The sequence below is a fragment of the Schistocerca cancellata genome, chromosome 2 (genome assembly GCF_023864275.1).
Source record: "Schistocerca cancellata isolate TAMUIC-IGC-003103 chromosome 2, iqSchCanc2.1, whole genome shotgun sequence".
In the NCBI taxonomy this organism is placed as follows: Eukaryota; Metazoa; Arthropoda; class Insecta; order Orthoptera; family Acrididae; genus Schistocerca; species Schistocerca cancellata.
The window spans coordinates 106,815,497-106,835,152 of record NC_064627.1 but is presented as its reverse complement, the minus strand read 5'-3'; the positions used below and the strand labels follow the sequence as shown (position 1 = coordinate 106,835,152).

The window sequence follows — 19,656 nt, the reverse complement described above, 5'->3', positions numbered from 1 at the left end:
ACAAATTTCTGTTACTGTAACGGCCTTTATTATATTATTTCCGTTATACTCTCATTTATGTTTATATAATTACTTATTTCTTCAATCTTTAGTCTACGATATATAAATATCTAACATGCTATTATAATTTCGTGTTACTCTCGGTGAGCTTCTCTTATTTAGTCAAATGGTTCAAATAGCTCTGAGCACTATGGGACTCAACAGCTATGGTCATCAGTCCCCTAGAACTTAGAACTACTTAAACCTAACTAACCTAAGGACAGCACACAACACCCAGCCATCACGAGACAGAGAAAATCCCTGACCCCGCCGGGAATCGAACCCGGGAACCCGGGCGTGGGAAGCGAGAACGCTAGCGCACGACCACGAGATGCGGGCTCTTATTTAGTCACCAATATTCTACGCCATAAGGTGAATTAGTTTTTGAAATTTGTATTAGGTTTTTATTATACTGGAACATCGCAAATAATTGGAACCACGCCATCTCGTCGCTACATATCGACAGCAGAAGTTACAATCTCACTTTCACTTTCCGAACTACCTACTAAATATATTCTGCCCTGTTGATGAAGTCCCGTTTCAAGATTAAAATATGCTAATTAGTGTGTTCCAGTGTTGTTATTGCTCCTGTGTATTGCGCAGTGGGCTCGGGTTAGCGAATCAGCTACAGAACCGGGATACGTAACGGACGCGAAGAAAGCGGAAGGCCTTTTATTTCCGCGAGGTAAGCGGCACGCATCATCGTTTATTCCGGGAGAGTTCCGCTTGTTGCCCGCAGCCGTCGCAACCGTTTCGCAAAACATTTCCCCTCCAGTCGTCTCTTATTAGATTCTGCAGCGAATTCCTGGGAGATCGCCCTCCCCACTTGCGTGAGACGGGGATCAGCATGGAGCCGGTCGCTCCGACCTTGTTCGCCACGTGCAGTTCACGTGCGATCGACGAGTCCAGCTTTTCAATCTCTGTTCGTCGGCTGGTTAAGCAATTGTCAATGTCAATAAAATTCACTAACATCCGTGTATTATTTTATTTTATTGTGAATGCTACCAGTTTCAGAACATCATTTGTCATCTTCAGGTGCCATACGCATCTATCAAAATAAACGAAGATGCCGTATAGAGCCATAAATCTTTGGATATCGTGATTTCCATCGTTATACTATTGCTCTAGTCGAAGATGTGACAGCAACTCACGTCTTAGAGTGAAGCATTAGCTTGAAAAATCAACTAAGTTTTTCCGAAGACTGTGAAATCAGCCCATTTGCATAGTGTCCTTATGGTGTTGCTTCAATTGCATTTCGGTTTGTATCACTAACCTCTCCTTGCGGATACTGAAAGGCAGCGTGTTCTTACTGCTAAATACGTCCATAATAAATGTGTTACATAATTTCTCTCCATTATACAGTACGTAGGTTCGGTGGCTCAGTGACGAAGAGCTCTACAGAACCATAGGTCTGAGTGGCGACATGGAAAAATTATGGGTACTTGTTGAATGAGATTTTCACTCTGCAGCGGAGTGTGCGCTGATATGAAACTTTCTGGCAGATTAAAACTGGATGCCGGACCGAGACTCGAACTCGGGGCCTTTGCCTTTCGCGGGCAAGTGCTCTACCAACTGAGCTACCCAAGCACGATACACGCCACGTCCTCACAGCCTTGGAAGGTAGGAGACGAGGTACTGGCAGAAGTAAGGCTGTGAGGAGGGCACGTGAGTCGTGCTTGGGTTGCTCAGTTGGTCAACGAACTGAAACGGGTGTCTTGCGACGTCCGCATCGAACAGATGAAACGAACGAAAACGAACAAAATGAGATAAAAAATGTTGGTAGAGAACTTGCCCGCGAAAGGCAAAGGTCCCGAGTTCGAGTCTTAGCCCGGCAACCAGTTTTAATTTACCAGGAAGTTTAATGGGTACTTCTTGCTATCGAGTAGTTTCAGCTCGATACCAATTTTTTCACTCGATACTTTTCAGTTGGTAAATTTACTCGTACCAGTGCTCTACAGTAGGTATCAAATCAAATCATCGTAGTTATTATTTATTACATTTAATCATCCACTGAAAATTTTACCTGAAATTCTAGCTCTGACACTTTCAACAGTCGAATGTACTAGCACGTTTGAGAAGTCTGATCAGCTGCCTCCCCTTGTACTCAGAGTTTTGGTGCTAAATACAAAGAAACCACTTACGCTCTCACATTTAAAAGAACACAGAATACACTATCGATTAATATTTTCAAGTTGGCAAGCAGTATGTAACAAAAAGAAACATTACACAAATGGTCGACTGCTGAAAAGCGCAGGTAAATGATTTAAGGAAGACTGATGACAACACTGGCAACAGTGTAGCAGAGGCAGTAGAGGATGCGTTACAAAATAGACCGCAGATTTGGACAAAATGAAGCTAACATTTTCGCTGCAGTATCCTGCTTGCTAGACCAAAGATTCGAAAAAATATATTTTTAAAGTATGCGGGCACTTCTGACAGTAATTGTAAATGTATATGATCCCACTTCTGGTACCAAATGTAAGTGTGTGCAGTGTTTGGGAAAGGGGGGAGGCGGTTGTTACATATGCGTCGTGACGACAGCGTTCAAGAGGTCGAGCGGTCAGGATTAGAGATTGTGTATCCAGGGCTGCCGTTAAATGACACAAAAGGAATTTAGGTACAATAAAGAGGATGTATTTGAGTGTGCGGTGTACAAGGGGCCCGCCTAGGGTCGGAAGTAACCAGGTTTAGGCCAGTCTAGCATGTCGAACAATTAATTCAAATGGGCAATGGAAGAGGAAGCGGTTCATGTTAACTTACGTTGGCGGCCGGGCGTGAAGAGCAGAGGCAGAGGCTTTGCCTTCCAAAAAGATAGCTGTTCTGATCGAGGTCTGGATTACAAGAGAGAGAGGCAACTGTGTTCCGCTCCGCAGATCAATCCAGCGTACACAAACGTGATCGGTATCAAACGCACGCTATTGGCTAAAAGCAATGGCGTGAATTCGCTAGCAGTTTTGAAAGACAATCGACTTGTGTCACGTAGGCATGGCGTAAGTTGCTCTGGGAGTAGCCTTGTAAGGATTTGACTGGGCATTTATACAAATTTTTTAAACCAATTCCCCAAAATACATTACTAGCCATTAAAAGTGCTACACCACGAAGATGGCGTGCTACAGACGCGAAAATTAACCGACAGGAAGAAGATGCTGTGATATGCAAATGATTAGCTTTTCAGAGCATTCACACAAGGTTGGCGCCGGTGGCGACACCTTCTCATACACAAACAGCAGTTGACCTGCGTTGCCTGGTGAAACGTTGTTGTGATGCCTCGTGTAAGGAGGAGAAATGCGTAACATCCCGTTTCCTACTTTGATAAAGGTCGGATTGTAGCCTATCGCGATTGCCGTTTATCGTATCGCGACATTGCTGCTCGCGTCGGTCGAGATCCAATGACTGTTAGCAGAATATGGAATCGGTGGGTTCAGGAGGGTAATACGGAACGCCGTGCTGGATCCCCACGGTCTCGTGTCACTAGCAGTCGAGATGACAGGCATCTTATCAGCATGGCTGTAACGGATCGTGCAGCCACGTCTCGATCCCTAAGTCAACAGATGGGGACGTTTGCAAGACAACAACCATCTGCACGAACAGTTCGACGACTTTTGCAGAAGCATCGACTATCAGCTCGGAGACCACGGCTGCGGTTACCCTTGACGATGCATCACAGACAGGAGCGCCTGCGATGGTGTACTCAATGACGAACCCGGGTGCACGAATGGCAAAACGTCATTTTTTCGGATGAATCCCGGTTCTGTTTTCAGCATCATGATGGTCGCATCAGTGTTTGGTGACCTCGCGGTGACCGCACGTTGGAAGCGTGCATTCGTCATCGCCATGCTGGCGTATCACCTGGCGTGATGGTATGGGGTGCCATTGGTTACACGTCTCGGTCACCTCTTGTTCGCACTGACGGCTCTTTGAACAGTGGACGTTACATTTCAGATGTGTTACGACCCGTGGCTCTACCCTTCATTCGATCCCTGCGAAACCCAACATTTCAGCAGGATAATGCACGACCGTATGGTGCAGGTCCTGTACGAGCCTTTCTGGATACAGAAAATGTTCGACTGCTGCCTTGGCCAGCACATTTTCCAGATCTCTCACCAAATGAAAACGTCTGGTCAATGGTGGCCAAGCAACTGGCACGTCACAATACGCCAGTCACTACTCTTAATGAACTGTGGTATCGTGTTGAAGCTACATGGGCAGCTGTACCTTTACACGCCATCCAAACTCTGTTTGACTCGATGCCCAGGTGTATCAAGGCCGTTATTACGGCCAGAGGTGGTTGTTCTGGGTACTGATTTCTCAGGATCTATGGACCCAAATTGCGTGAAAATGTAATCACATGTCAGTTCTAGTATAATATATTTGTCCAATGAATGCCCGTTTATCATCTGCATTTCTTCTTGGCGTAGCAATTTTAATGGCCAGTAGTGTATTCCTTGACTGGCTTTGACCAAGTACAATTTTCAGGATCCCAGAGCTTATGCTAGTTCAATTAGTGCAATGAAACTTCTACCTTGCTATTACCACTGGCACAAGCACAGTCGAAGTAATTCACTTGTAGAAAAAAAAAATGACCTGTGGAATCATCGTAAGACATTAGCACTGTAACGTGCATTCAAGTTTTCTGGCAACGCGCTCGCGATCGGTCGATCGAGTGCCGCTTTTTGATTTTGGAGTTTGTCGATGTAAGAAGGCACGCAGATATAGAGGATGGCGCGGTGTGAACAGAGTGGAGTTGTTTTTACTTCTGGAGACAGTGTGGATGCCCACTGTAGTGTGTCGGACAGGGCGACGCGTTGCTCATACAGGCCGAGCAAGGTCATAAGGAGGCGGCAGAGACTGAAGTAGGCGGTTGTCGTGCCGTGGAAGTCACGTCGGACAACCGGTTGAAATCGCACAGACGGCGGCGGAGCGCCAATTTTCCTGTAGTGGTACAGACTGGACCTTACGATGAGGATCCCAGCGGATCGTCATTAAGCAGATTTTGATAGTCCTGTCGCCGAGGCACTTGCGTTCGTTTGGCTGTGAGGTGGACCGAGTGCATTTAGGCCGCTAGCCATACGTGTTAAATTACCACAAGCCTACTGAACGTTTATACAGTGTAATACGAATTAATGTGTCGGCAAGTTGCGTGTGCTGTAATCCTATCCGATCAGCTTTCGGATTTATATTTTGTAATTGTTTTGATACATAAATTTCGTGTGAACTGGAGAGAGTAGATTACGCTTAAAATTTTCTTGTTATCTTGTGGCGATGACTTCAAAATCGTGTCGGCTGATTTATGTCAGTGAGACCGAGTGCCTGTTACCGTATCTGTATTGCACTGCGTAACAGCGCGTGGGTCGCAGCATTGAATCTGCCTACCTGTTTTATGTCTGCTAGCCAAAGGTAGTTTTGGTACGAATCTTGATCAGAGAAGGTAGCAGGTTAAAGAATTTTTTAAGTTTCTGTGCTTGACAAACCTCAGGTGCTAGACAGTTGGTGTTGAATTGTTCCTTTTGTTTTTACAAATGGGTACCTTAGCGTTATGGACAGTTGGTTATTTCTGTCTTGCATGTTTCAGTTATGGCCAAGGTGTTTTAAAAGCACTAAGGTAGAGCAGTGCGTTAGGGTTGATGTTTCAGTAACAAAGTTTGTGAATCCAAGAGAGCGTAAAAATTAGATCCACCGAGTGGTAGCCTGCGTGACAAAAGGTATAATTGTTGACGCATTATTTTAATCTCTGTATCACCTAACTGTCTCGTTGTGCTCTGGGCCCAAGATTAATTACTGTCTGTTGGTGTCCCCGTTTAATATTTTTTGTCGAGCCTTCCACCAGTTAAGCACGTGTCTGTGATCAATAGTAAAATGAGCCGTTAACTCGATGTAAGAAGGCACGCAGATATAGAGCGTGGCGCGGTGTGAACAGAGTGGAGTTGAATTTACTTAGAAATTAAGAGTGTTGTCATGATTTTGGGTATTGATGTGTAATTTGAAATTGTCATGGCCCGAGCACTGTAAGACTTAAGTGATTTCAGATTCTTTGCATAACTGCCTTGAATAAGTTACAAAAAAATCCTAATGGATGTAAGCTCTTGTTGTGACCTGTTAGGCCTGAAGCAGCTGTTGATGCCAATAGCTTACGTGTACTGAGCGTCTCCATATTGTTCATAAAGACACTCTGATTTTGTTGTTTATTCAATTATGAAATCTTTCGCTCTTGTTTTAGTATGTTATGAATTTCTCTGACTACAAGCTGATGTTTGGAGCAGCTGTCAAGTGCATATTTCTTTGTTCTTTTAATTTCCTAAGCTTGGTTTAATTTCAGTTAACGATTCTTTCATTTGTTTGAGAACTTATTTCATCCCTCGTGAATTTAATAGAATGCCTATCCTATTATAAACTTTAAAGCAGCCGCTAAGTTTGAGTAATATTTGGGTCATGATCTCAGAGTAATAAATAGAGCTAAATTTTGTTAAGCTTTGACTGGCTGCGCGTCGTCTCTAAACCAAATTTGTTGAGTCTTGAATCTCTGTAATCTATCAAGACATCGAGTCTGTATGATAAATTCTTATTGTGTACTAGATTGTTTCATTTGGGCAACAACACCTTACCACTTCAACCTAACTCCCTTCCGCCTGAAGAATACGTCAAACAAAAGATGACGTCCTCTGCCTGATCGAATAGTTGGAATGAGTTAATACTTCAGCGCAATGGAACGGCTGTTGTATAAACTAGTTTTACTCCTAGTACCTGACCATTCCAGCTACGTCAGTGCCTTCCATGCGTTTATTTTCAAATGCGGGCAGCAGGCTGTCAAGTTCACGTAACAGATAATCAGCGACATGTCTGGAGAAATTGTTGTTTTTGAGTGAATGTACGGAGAAAGACAGCGAAGATTAGGTAAGATTCAACTTGAAGGATTTTGGTTACTATTCACCTGTTTTACTGCTAATCTGTTTTTTAATTTCATATCTCAAGTTCTAAATTTCTAAAAATTGTAATCTGTAATGAAAACAGAAATGTTACTTGGCTTAACTCTCGTATGATTCTACTTAAAACATGGGGCATTCGGCTGTCTATTACAGGCAGATTTTAAAAACAAAGATGGAGAGATTGGAGGCGATAGAATTTATTTTAGTATTTTTATATAAGTATACTTGTCTGAAGGTAACGTACTAATAAAAGCATCGAGAGATATCGATACCCTGAGGTATCGATATTTACCTTCCGATACTTTTACTTTCATTCGAAACGTCATTACTTTCATCCCTGCCAATGTTTTTGATCGTAAGAAATGCCGGATTGCACCGTGTTTTGGAGTCTATGTTACATAGTAGGTCCCCGTCTAACTGACTTCCTAAGTTAGCTCAGATTTAGGGAGAGGGAAAAGCCATAACACCTTCGGTTGTTGCAAAAACAAGCTATAGCTAATAAAAGTGACAAAGAAGGCGCCTCGTTAGGAATCAGCGAGTTCAGTCTCCTCTAATAATTTTCTGTCTGCAGCAATTTATTAAGAAAGTTGCCACTCGTTCATATTGCCGCTGCAGGATGTTGTGCTCGTAGTGACCTCTCCATTACGACCAATACATGTTCGATGGGATTCATGTCGGGCGATCTGCTTGGCCGCATCATTCGCTCCAATTGGCCAAAATGTTCTTCAAGCCAATCGCTACCAACTGCGGCCCGGTGACAGGGCGCATTTGCATTCATAAGAATTCCGGCATTGACTGGGTACAGCCGGCCGGAGTGGCCGAGCGGTTCTAGGCGCTACAGTCTGGAACCGCGCGACCGCTACGGTCGCAGGTTCGAATCCTTTCTCGGACATGGATGTGTGTGATGCCCTTAGGTTAGTTAGGTTTAAGTAGTTCTAAGTTGTAGGGGACTGATGACCTTATAAGTCAAGTCCCATAGTGCTCAGAGCCATTTGAACCATTTTTGGTCTTCTGGTATCCGAATATAACCGTTTCCAGTCAATGACGCAGCCCAGACCATTATGGAGCCGCCGCCAGCTTACACAGTGCCTTGTTGACAATTTTGGTCCATGGCACCGTGGTGTCAACGCCACACTCGAACCCGACCATCAGCTCTTACCCCCTGAAATCGGGACTCATCTGACCATGGCACTGTGTCCCAGTCAGGTTACGGTTATTTCACGAAGTGTTACTCGTCTGTTACCACTGATAACTCTACGCATACGCTGCAGCTCCCGGTCGTTAAACGAAGACCGTCGGCCACTTCGTCGCCCGTGGCGAGAGGTAATGCCTGATAATGCTTTTCTCGGCACATTCTTGGTACTGCGGATCTCGGAAAATTGAATTTTCGAACTGCTTCCCAAACGGAATGTCCCAAGCCCCTAGCTCCAATTACTATTCCGCCTTCAAAATTTGTTAATTACTGTCGTGTGACCATAACCACGTCGGATACTTTTTCACATGAATCAACTGAGTACAAATGACAGCTCGTCCAATGCACTTGTGTGAGCCATACTACCGCCACCTGTATATGTGCATATCGCAGTATCGCTGTCTCATGACTTTTATCACCTCAGTATACAACATTCTCCCCATGTGGTGACAGACACTTTAGCCTATGAACCTAAGACGAATTCAGCCACAGGAGAAGGAAATGAAATTTCAATCACAACTTGTGAATAATTTTAAATAAATTTGACGTTTTTTAGAAATCACGCACATGAAAACACTATCTACAGGAACTACCGGTAACTCTTGTAAACGTCTCTTAGAATATAGAAATAGCAGTTACCACCATTCAACCAAGGAGAGATAAGGAACAACAAAAGAGGATAAACTACCTCAAATAATGTAAGGGTTCCAAACTCATAATACTAGTAAAAAAAGCTACTAGGCAGTTAACATTTATAGAGCAAAATAAGATTTGTGAATCACTCCAACTCTTACCTTTTCTTGTCCTAATAACTGACTGGTATAACGTCCTCGTATTATCGGCGATCGAGGTACTTAGTTAATGTTGCACAAACATTAATATACTTTACCACTATAGCAATATAGGTCATCTAAAGCTCTTTTCGGATTTATTGCTCTTGAATGCTCTTAAGGGGAGGCGGAGGTGCCTATGTTGCCCATGTTAAAATCACTAAGTTTGAGGAACATTTATGAATAAACTACCAAGTAGAAAAATTTGAATTTTTTTTACATATAGAGTGGTTTAGTATTGCAGTTATGACAGAAGGATTTTGGAGTACCTTTTCTAGTTTCCTTCCAATTATTTTTTTTATTAATGACCCAAATTTTTTTACAAATAATTGCTTTATAATTAAACTGAAATGAAACTACTGAACATATTGCCAAGTGGCTGTGTTACAATGTACGTTTGACCACTAGGAGTGCTGTATAAAAATATCATCTCTCTAGCTTGAGTGGATTTTGAGAAAATGTTCCTTATATTCGAACAATTCTAATTTACGGGAAATGGCTATCAAAGTTTCTCAATACATTCCTGCACTATAGGATGGATTATCAGGGTCTTCTTCTTCATCCTCCAAAAGCTTCCTCTTCTGTCTTCTTTTCTGGCCTGTTGTTCCACCATACTTCATATGCCTTTCTCTTCTTTCTGCTCCTCTTATCCTTTCTCTGTCAATATTTCTTAGTGCTCGTACAGTGTTCACCCCAGCTGTAAATCCTAATGCCTTCAGAACTTCACACTTTACACTGTTCCCTTGGTTGTAGGTTGCTATTGCATCATAAATGCCAAAGTGCAGTGTTTTTATGCTTACAAACACCCTTTTAGGAATCACTTTCCAAATCAAATTGTTTACGCTCTCATTAGGATTCTGCATCTTCCCGTGTAGACATTTGTGTAACAATTCTGGCTGCGCTAAGTCATGAAAAATTGGTTTTACTGCATTTATCGGAGCTGCTGGCAAACCGTGTTTGTGATCATAGTCCTTTTTTGCATTATATTTGCACCAGGAATCTTTTGAGCACAGGCTGTGTTGAGGGTATTCATTGGAAGAGGCAGTATGAAGGAACAATGCCCACACTGCTTTTCGCATGTCACTAACATTACTAGTATTTTGCCTTATAGCATACCCATAGTATCTCTGTAGACGTTCAATCACCTCATCAGTAAGCCTGCCTCTCCCTCCTATTGTCTTTCCATCACTGAACTTACTTGAACCCAAAGTTTGTTTGAGCCTTCGAAGCCGTGCACCCATACGCTTTTGCACATGCCCAATGCATTCCAACTTTTCAACTACAAATTCATTTCCATATGGTTTCAGTTCCTCTATAGTCTTGAAACCTTTGGAGTCACCATCCCCAAGGTAGTATTTGTACCTAACGTTGTATCTGGGAACTGAACGTTCAAAAATTTGTTTCACTCCATCCACTTCCATTGCTCCACTTGATCCACGAAAATTTGCCTCACAGTTTCCACTGTGCTCTCCTTTGATTTTATTTTTGCGCCTACAATGTTTTGATAATATTGCAACATCTACCACTTTTGCACTATCACCACAAGTAGCAGTTACAACCCCATTCAGGGATTTATGACCCCTCTTTTGCCAGGAACCATCTAATGCCACTACCAAATCCCTAGAACCACCGTTCATTTCTACAGATTCCTCCACTGCTTCCTTCATGGTTTTCAAAGCCACATCTTCAACAGTGGATCCCACCAGTTCACAGCAGTACCCAAATTTGCTTGGAGGCGATGGCAAGTTCATAATACCACAAAACAGTTTACCAGCAGCAGACCCTTTTCCAATGGATCGAAGACCATACACAAGTCGAACATTCACATCAAACACTCTAGATCGTCCATTTTCACCAAAGAGACTGGCATGTGAATTGTAGAAAGTCACTTGATACTTGCAACATGCACAGATTATCTTCATCTCACAAGCTAAACCAAAGTGCCTTGTTATCTCTAGTCCCACTCCTACACTTGAACACATTTTGCACATAACACTTTCTTTCAGCACAGAAGATAATAATCCAATATTCAGTACTTCGTTAATATCATCACTGTCGCTAACATATTCACGAAATCTGTCACTTCCACCAGTCAGCTTCTTGCTAGAAGATGTCACAGGGCTATGGCCAGCCATGTGTTGCTTAGCAGAAGAACGTACTGTTTCAGTAATTGTAGTATCGCAACTTGGTATTAGTGTTAATTTTCTTTTCCCTACGTTCTTCCTCTTCTTATATACACGGTTACTAAAACGTGGCATCGTAACCAGAACAACGCTTTACACAAGAAGTATAATACTACCAACAACAGGCGCAACACTGAACTAATTCGAAACGGTAACCAGCAAAGAGACGATGTTCCGCGCTCTTAGCGCTTCATTTGTCACAGAAAACAATGTAGCCAACCCTTGCACACTCGCTGTATGCGTAACATAAAGCGCTGTATGCGTAACAGGCCGAGAAAATCCCAAGCATTTCGCCAGGAAGTCACGAGAGGGTGTTTGATGCATTAAGCGGCCGCCCATTTCCTCTGCAGGCGTGGGGGAAAATGGTAATAACTCCACTTCTAGGGCGAGTAGAAAAATAATTCAAAGTATACATTAAAGAGGAATGTTCCAATTAATTTTCTGCAGCAAAAAAAAAAAAATCGTAATTTTTTAGGATTTGACCACCTCCGGCTCCCCTTAAGATTTTCATCCAACGCAGAACCTGTGCTGGCCAGTACTGGGAAAATTTTAGTTTGTATTTCATTCACGTTAAGGGCTCTTAGATTTGTTTGCTGATGGCTTTTGATTGTTGATGTTCTGCAGTTTCTATAATATGTATGATGCCAATTACAACAGCAGAAGAATTAACGGTCGCTACGGCTGTTTTAGAAATATGTGTGTTTAGTAGGTTTTTATGTCCTGTCTTCCCCCCCCCCCCCCCTGCCCTTGGCAGAGGTTTTGAAGCGGATGGTGTCCCAAATGTCGAATCATGCAAATCATCCGGATACCTTTGATGTCTGATGGCCTGTTCGCGTGACATAATTCATTAGGCTCCAGCTTCCGATGGATTTCATGTCTGGACGCTCAAAAGCAAGGTTATTAGCTCCCGCATGCACGGACATTATCGGATCGGCTCGTTGATAGCGATCGGGGAACTGCCACATCGACCAAACAGGGTGACATATTTAGGATATTACAGAAATCCACTTACGCGGATGTTTGGCTGAGACTCAATAGAAATCTTAAATTACTCAAATAAATGACGTATCATATGAAAAGACGATTGTATGTTTTACAGAGAGTCGCCGTAGCTCTAAAGAAGTTTGTTGAGTGTTTGTTGCGTCATTTGTCTCGATCAGCCAATTTGTTAGTCTGACAATTTGCTATATGGTCAAAGTTTATCAGTAGTATTACGAACTGCGGCCTGTAGTATCGAATACAGCAGTGATTCCGAACTTGGAGTTAAAATCAAATTTTCTGAGGGGTAAAAGCTAAACGATTCGGTTCTGTTTAATAAAACATACGTTGTCCGTTGTAGGCTGTACTGTACTTTATTCAACCAGCGCTGTAAGCTCATTTAGGCTGTGAGCCATTATCCAGCGCATTTGTTATATGATGTATTACGTAAGTGCTCATCATACGATATGTGATACATGACGTTGAAAATGTGCTTCATAATGGTTCAGGGCTGAAATGACCTAAAAGGACGATTTCAAGAAACCACAACACAGCCTACAATGAGCAATGAATTATTTTATTAAATACTTTGAGGCTGTGGATGCCCACGGAAGCAAAAAGATTCTGTTTCCGTCACGAAACTCAAATATTTTCAGAAGGTCATTACTGTTATCACAATTCTGTAAGGCACTTATATTGATTACATGTTGTCAATCCTTTTTCTCAGTTAAGAGAAATGCGGTGGAGGTTACCTCATACAGTCTACCCTCGACACGCATATGTTGTGCTTTGTCCCGTACACCGCTGATGATAAAAGTGACACATATATGTAACAAATGCTAAATATCTCAGGAAAATGTCTTCTCCAAGTTGTAGATAGCACTGCAGTAGTCCAGAAACTGCTTGATTATTGGCTTCGAGACAGATAAATGAATTAATTGACAGGGCGACACAGCAGTAACTACATAAGGGCTACTATATTGCTGTACATAATATTGTTATTATTACTGGGTGTTGTCAGATACAAAGCATTAACAGCCTGAAGTCTTCCAATTTCCGCTAGTTCAGAACTGAGGAGTGCAGTAGTCAAGTGATTTACGAACGGTAAGTATGGTGCATGCATAGTAACTTGGTTGATTTTTAAATGGGGTTGCAGTGTTCAGATCAAGCAAGTGCCGCAATGGAGAGGAGTAAGGCAGGGGAAGTGTGTTTTGTAAGAAATGTCTACCCTCACTGTGAATAGTTAGTTGTGGGTAAACACTTCCGATGCACCACGAATTCTTTCGTCATTCATTCTAACACACACACACACACACACACACACACACACACACACACACACACACACGAAAAACTAAATATCATTATCTTTCATCATTTGAAAATACACTCCTGGAAATTGAAATAAGAACACCGTGAATTCATTGTCCCAGGAAGGGGAAACTTTATTGACACATTCCTGGGGTCAGATACATCACATGATCACACTGACAGAACCACAGGCACATAGACACAGGCAACAGAGCATGCACAATGTCGGCACTAGTACAGTGTATATCCACCTTTCGCAGCAATGCAGGCTGCTATTCTCCCATGGAGACGATCGTAGAGATGCTGGATGTAGTCCTGTGGAACGGCTTGCCATGCCATTTCCACCTGGCGCCTCAGTTGGACCAGCGTTCGTGCTGGACGTGCAGACCGCGTGAGACGACGCTTCATCCAGTCCCAAACATGCTCAATGGGGGACAGATCCGGAGATCTTGCTGGCCAGGGTAGTTGACTTACACCTTCTAGAGCACGTTGGGTGGCACGGGATACATGCGGACGTGCATTGTCCTGTTGGAACAGCAAGTTCCCTTGCCGGTCTAGGAATGGTAGAACGATGGGTTCGATGACGGTTTGGATGTACCGTGCACTATTCAGTGTCCCCTCGACGATCACCAGTGGTGTACGGCCAGTGTAGGAGATCGCTCCCCACACCATGATGCTGGGTGTTGGCCCTGTGTGCCTCGGTCGTATGCAGTCCTGATTGTGGCGCTCACCTGCACGGCGCCAAACACGCATACGACCATCATTGGCACCAAGGCCGAAGCGACTCTCATCGCTGAAGACGACACGTCTCCATTCGTCCCTCCATTCACGCCTGTCGCGACACCACTGGAGGCGGGCTGCACGATGTTGGGGCGTGAGCGGAAGACGGCCTAACGGTGTGCGGGACCGTAGCCCAGCTTCATGGAGACGGTTGCGAATGGTCCTCGCCGATACCCTAGGAGCAACAGTGTCCCTAATTTGCTGGGAAGTGGCGGTGCGGTCCCCTACGGCACTGCGTAGGATCCTACGGTCTTGGCGTGCATCCGTGCGTCGCTGCGGTCCGGTCCCAGGTCGACGGGCACGTGCACCTTCCGCCGACCATTGGCGACAACATCGATGTACTGTGGAGACCTCACGCCCCACGTGTTGAGCAATTCGGCGGTACGTCCACCCGGCCTCCCGCATGCCCACTATACGCCCTCGCTCAAAGTCCGTCAACTGCGCATACGGTTCACGTCCACGCTGTCGCGGCATGCTACCAGTGTTAAAGACTGCGATGGAGCTCCGTATGCCACGGAAAACTGGCTGACACTGACGGCGGTGGTGCACAAATGCTGCGCAGCTAGCGCCATTCGACGGCCAACACCGCGGTTCCTGGTGTGTCCGCTGTGCCGTGCGTGTGATCATTGCTTGTACAGCCCTCTCGCAGTGTCCGGAGCAAGTATGGTGGGTCTGACACACCGGTGTCAATGTGTTCTTTTTTCCATTTCCAGGAGTGTAAAAGCGTTCCAAAAAAGTCTTTCATTCTACAGTTTAGTTAGGTGCTAAAATTGGTCTTAATGTTAGGAGATTGGGGGGGGGGGAGGAGGCAATATACGGCACGGAGAGGGGAGAGGGCGCGGGTAGTTGCTAATGTCTAATTGCACTCAGGAGTTACCGTCGAAAAAGGGTTGACTACTATTGGAATAGAGGATATATGTGGCCTAACCCATCGTTATTACACGCTGTTTATTGCCGTTTTGTTAGTTCTTGCTGTAGAGGACACAAGTGTCTACTTTGAGGAACACAGTATTATTCCTGGGCAGAGAGCAATGTAGAAACGCTGGGATTCTGAAATCGTGTCATCAAACATTCAGATGTGTCACGCAAGAGGATGACAGCAGGCTTAGTCGGCAACAAATTTTCGTTCCGTCACTTTCGTCAGGCACTGGCAGAAAAAGTGACGGACATTACAGATGCCTACACCCTGGAATTCACAAGCATTCAACGCTGATTCATCCTGTAAAGCTCTGCTCTTTGATCGTTAAGGATGTATACAGAACTGTATCCAGAATAAAACAGCTGTGCGATTGACAGAATGTAGTAGTGGAGGCAATGTTGCCGGTGCACAGCCACCTGCTCTTGACAAGGTTGTGAATATAGCTGAATAACTGGCAACGCGGCGAGCATATGGCGCTCCTGAATGAACAGGCATCTGGTCGCTAGCATTTATCTCGTTGGGAAAAGAGAGAGAGAGAGTATCAAGTGTGAACGAGAAAGCTAGGTTCTTCCCCTCACAAGAGGAAAGGAGGAAGCCGGTCTTTTATACGCCCTATTTTTCATGAAGTGTACACAAAAATATAGCATAATTGTGGCATTCAAATAAGTAACTTGTGCATCGCCAAAAGAGGATAATTTGACTTTCTGGAGAAATTCCGTTGTATATACCACGGCCAATAAAATATATTCCGACACAAGCATCGAAACAGCGGGAAACAGTGTTTGCAGCTGACCAAAGATGGCACTCGTGTCGAAGGCCAAACTCGACGTTCAAATAATGTGTCATGTGGCAACTCTATTAGTGTTTTGGCGTGTACTTGTGTGAACTGCTGAACACTGAAGAAGCTCTGCAGTTTGTTTGCAACAATACAACATTGATGAAGTAATTATTACGTTTAAATAATATACAGTATTTCAAAACGGAAAGGAAAGCTTAAACAAAAGGGAGGAAGAGAGGCAAAGGTAGAGCTCAAAAAAATGTTCAAATGTGTGTGAAATCTTATGGGACTTAACTGCTAAGGTCATCAGTCTCTAAGCTTACACACTAAGTTATCCTAAAGACAAAAACACACACCCATGCTTGAGGGAGGACTCGAACCTCCGCCGGGACCAGCCGCACAGTCCATGCCTGCAGCGTCTTACCCCGCTCGGCTAATCCCGCGCAGCTAGAGCGCAAAGTGAAAGGAAGAAACCAGGCAGCGAAGGAAAGGAATATACTCGAAAAGACAGTATTGTAGTTACAGCTAAAGAGGCTCCCAATCACCATGTAGACCCTGATAGTCATTTGAAAATTTGTTATAAAACTTGGAATCAACTCAAATAATGGTAAAGTACACTCCTGGAAATTGAAATAAGAACACCGTGAATTCATTGTCCCAGGAAGGGGAAAGTTATTGACACATTCCTGGGGTCAGATACATCACATGATCACACTGACAGAACCACAGGCACATAGACACAGGCAACAGAGCATGCACAATGTCGGCACTAGTACAGTGTATATCCACCTTTCCCAGCAATGCAGGCTGCTATTCTCCCATGGAGACGATCGTAGAGATGCTGGATGTAGTCCTGTGGAACGGCTTGCCATGCCATTTCCACCTGGCGCCTCAGTTGGACCAGCGTTCGTGCGGGACGTGCAGACCGCGTGAGACGACGTTTCATCTAGTCCCAAACATGCTCAATGGGGGGCAGATCCGGAGATCTTGCTGGCCAGGGTAGTTGACTTACACCTTCTAGAGCACGTTGGGTGGCACGGGATACATGCGGACGTGCATTGTCCTGTTGGAACAGCAAGTTCCCTTGCTGGTCTAGGTATGGTAGAACGATGGGTTCGATGACGGTTTGGATGTACCGTGCACTATTCAGTGTCCCCTCGACGATCACCAGTGGTGTACGGCCAGTGTAGGAGATCGCTTCCCACACCATGATGCCGGGTGTTGGCCCTGTGTGCCTCGGTCGTATGCAGTCCTGATTGTGGCGCTCACCTGCACGACGCCAAACACGCATACGACCATCATTGGCACCAAGGCAGAAGCGACTCTCATCGCTGAAGACGACACGTCTCCATTCGTCCCTCCATTCACGCCTGTCGCGACACCACTGGAGGCGGGCTGCACGATGTTGGGGTGTGAGCGGAAGACGGCCTAACGGTGTGCGGGACCGTAGCCCAGCTTCATGGAGACGGTTGCGAATGGTCCTCGCCGATACCCCAGGAGCAACAGTGTCCCTAATTTGCTGGGAAGTGGCGGTGCGGTCCCCTACGGCACTGCGTAGGATCCTACGGTCTTGCCGTGCATCCGTGCGTCGCTGCGGTCCGGTCCCAGGTCGACGGGCACGTGCACCTTCCGCCGACCACTGGCGACAACATCGATGTACTGTGGAGACCTCACGCCCCACGTGTTGAGCAATTCGGCGGTACGTCCACCCGGCCTCCCTCATGCCCACTATACGCCCTCGCTCAAAGTCCGTCAACTGCACATACGGTTCACGTCCACGCTGTCGCGGCATGCTACCAGTGTTAAAGACTGCGATGGAGCTCCGTATGCCACGGCAAACTGGCTGACACTGACGGCGGCGGTGCACAAATGCTGCGCAGCTAGCGCCATTCGACGGCCAACACCGCGGTTCCTGGTGTGTCCGCTGTGCCGTGCGTGTGATCATTGCTTGTACAGCCCTCTCGCAGTGTCCGGAGCAAGTATGGTGGGTCTGACACACCGGTGTCAATGTGTTCTTTTTTCCATTTCCAGGAGTGTATTTTCATGTATTTAATTTGTTTTTGAAACGAATTTACAATCGATGAGCGTCACCGTTCTGATTATGAAGTTGTAGTTAACTACTTGCATGGAATCATTCACTTAACTTTACGGAAATAAAACACAAGTATTTGGTGAAAGAGCGTTGCTTACTGTCTTCAGATCGTGATTTTGCTCACGCTGGGAAACGAAACAGGCTGAAGTTCCGAAAGATTTAGTTAGTTTCATCACTGAATCTACGCGCACAACACCATTCACATTGACTGTTACGCAAGAAAGAGATTCTTACGACTTCAATTCAGCTCGTGAAAAGTATCAGATTCACCAATGTGCATATTTCAGAAGCACAGAGCCGGCCCCAGTGGCCGAGCGGTTCTATCCTTTTAGTCCGGAACCGTGCGACTGCAACGGTCGCAGGTTCGAATCCTGCCTCGGGCATGAGTGTATGTGATGTCCTTAGGTTTGTTAAGTTTAAGTAGTTGTAAGTTCTAAAGCACTGATGACTCAGATGTTAAGTCTCATAGTGCTCAGAGCCATCTGAACCATTTTCAGAAGCACAGTGGATCAGACGGGCTGCAAGTTCAGTCAGGTCTCAATGCAACAGAAGAGTTCAAGTAACATTACATCTTGAAGAGGAACGTGAAGTCTTCTGATATTCAACACGTGCAACTGGAATCACTGCACGGTGAGCCTAGGTTGTCTGAGGGAAAGAGAAGAGATTTAGCTAAAATGATTCCATTAGTAAACGAAGAGAGTAAGTGGTTTTACGAGAACACTGTGAAATGAGTGAACATGGGCGCTTGTATTGTTATTCATGTTAAAGTCATTGCATACACAACGTTTCATTTTCTTTAAATTTTGTATCATTTCGTTCTTATACCTAGTCATGTAGAATAACAACACTTACACTGCTTTTGCATAACCACTATACACGTTTTGTTGATCATCTCTAAATAGTATTTTTGGCGCTTGACACAGTATTTACTTATATTCCATAATTATTTGTACTGCTAAGAACTTGAAAGCTGGATTCCGCCTAGGTCAATAATCAAAGGAAAGCACAATTTAAATCGCCAAATTAATTAAGGTTTTCGCATTCATTTGGCACTTAATGAATCTTTTAATCACCGTCTGCAGTATGTACGCGAAATAAACAATTTCTGTTACCCGCATTTCCAATAATAGTAGAATTTCTCTCTTTTGTGTGGACCTGTGCTGTGTATAGAAACTGGAGGAGATGCTGTGGAATCGTTTTGTTGTATTTTCGGTTTTAGTATGCAATTGCGTTCATAAAAATTTACTGCTGTAAACTGTTTACAATGAAGACCAGGACTGGGGTGGTTGCACTACATGGGAATTAATATACAAGTACGTTATGAAAAGAAGCTACGTAATAAAACAATAAAGCTTGAGCAGAGTATCGGCGAGAAGTTCATTAACATTAAAAAGAAAACAGTAGTTACACGTGAATTATTAAAGGCCTCTAAAACGGGTCATGAAGGCTGCAAAATAATATTTTTCCAATGAGGTGAGAGTTCACACAATAAAGCAGAAGTAATTCGACATTTTTTGTTCCGCACATCGAGCAAAGGTGAAACCTCTACTAAAGTACGGGATACCTTATCCATCAAGAACGTGTACTACACTATTAATTCTTGTTCTAAAAAAAGAACAGAGAAAGTAACA

General features: G+C 44.3%; 1 non-coding gene across 1 annotated transcript; it reads right to left on the bottom strand.

The window, feature by feature from the left end:
- Positions 1-1,552: 1,552 nt before the first annotated feature.
- On the bottom strand, positions 1,553-1,627 carry Trnas-cga (transfer RNA serine (anticodon CGA)). Its single transcript has one exon. It is a non-coding gene; the product is annotated as a tRNA-Ser (tRNA).
- Positions 1,628-19,656: the final 18,029 nt, after the last annotated feature.